The following is a 1,569-nucleotide window of genomic DNA, read 5'->3' as shown; positions in this document are numbered from 1 at the left end:
GGGAGAAGGGCCAAGAATAGCGCGTTCCTTACGCCACGTGCTTTGCGTTTTCTTCGTCCCTGTTCCGTTTCGGTTATTTGCTAAGCTTCTGGGTCAGTCGACGAAACTACCCTGGAAAACCCTCAAGGGTACCCTGCAAACGGGCTACACCGGAGATACCTTCAACTTGACTGAATTAAAACATAAAGACGAGCCTTGCTTCGTGGAGGGGGCAAAGCCCTCATCACTTAGGACGCCCCCTCACCCCTCCGGGAGTCACTTAACTCCAGTTTGAGTGCAGTTGTTACTGGGCTAGAGGGCTGATTCCACTAAGGTATTTGGAATAAAGAGAAATTCACTGAGGTCAGCCCGAACAGGTGTCAATTCAGGCTCTGTCATCAGCGAGCAAGCTGTGTCTTCTTAGGCATGCTATGTCTCTCCGCCTTTCGCATTTTGGAGCAAGGGGTGATAGTATCTGCCTTGCATACCCTTTTAGAATTGGCAGGAGATGAAACAAAATCATGTGAGAGCGCTGTGAGGAAGTGATGTGGGCCCTACCCTGACTGTTGGTTTCATGGTCTTTGCAAATTTGGCTGGTAGCTGAAATATGGAGACCTTAGCAGAACGTTTAAATGCCGCAAAAGGTTCCTAGGTTTATTAGTTAGCCAAACTAGTGTCAGAATGGTAATAACCACCACGACGCTATCAATACTTAGATGAAAGCAAACCTCCCTTGGCCCTATGGGAATCGGAGGGAAAAGGATGCTGTGAGTTTCTATGGGGGTGAGAACATATAATATAGTGGCTGCTTTGTTCATTTAGGCATGGGACTTAAGTGCCACGAAATACTCCTTGTTTTCTTGAAGGTGGGGAAGACTCGCTTCCTTAGAAAGAACAAGAGATATAAGAGGCAGGAGTTTAGGAACGGAAATCTAGATGGGAATGGGAGAGCTTTTTTTTTTGTTTTTTGGTCTTCCAATCTGTAATTTAAAAACTCGACTGTACTTTTGTGGGGGGTTTTCTGTTTTCTCCCTTAATACGTGGTAAAGTTTCAAGATGCCAGTTTATTTCAAGTATGCCAAATGCAACCAAGGAAGGGCTTGGGGGTGCTCTACCCCAATCCAGCAGAAAGTTTTCATAGTAGAGCACCCTGGCTTGGGAGGAGAAAAGGGAAAAGAGGAGGAAGGCAACTGTGCACCTCTTGAGAATCAAGATAAGGATCCACCACCTATGGTCTGTGGTAGGCATTCAGTAATGTTTGTGGAGGGAAGAAACCATCAGAGAAATTGAAACACCAGAGGAAGGAAGCCGGGCAATGGTTAAATTACTTCTGCCCCATGTGAAGAGTCTCTTATCTGTCATAACCTAGTTAGGATTCCTTTTATATTAAAATAGAAGCAGCTTAGGTAGGCCATTCCTTTTTTGTTGTTGTTTGTATAGCATTGGAAATTTACAAAGCATTTTCTTCAACGTTATCTCAATTAATCTTCGTATCTGATTCTGAGATTGAAACACATAGAGCTGAGGTTTTGTCACCTAGAAATCAATGATCCAGACTAGCATTTACCAAAACTTCTGATTTGTTAGTAT

Source organism: Camelus bactrianus, chromosome 13, assembly GCF_048773025.1.
Source record: "Camelus bactrianus isolate YW-2024 breed Bactrian camel chromosome 13, ASM4877302v1, whole genome shotgun sequence".
NCBI lineage: Eukaryota > Metazoa > Chordata > Mammalia > Artiodactyla > Camelidae > Camelus > Camelus bactrianus.
The sequence above is the reverse complement of the archived record's forward strand: the minus strand, read 5'-3'. Positions refer to the sequence as shown.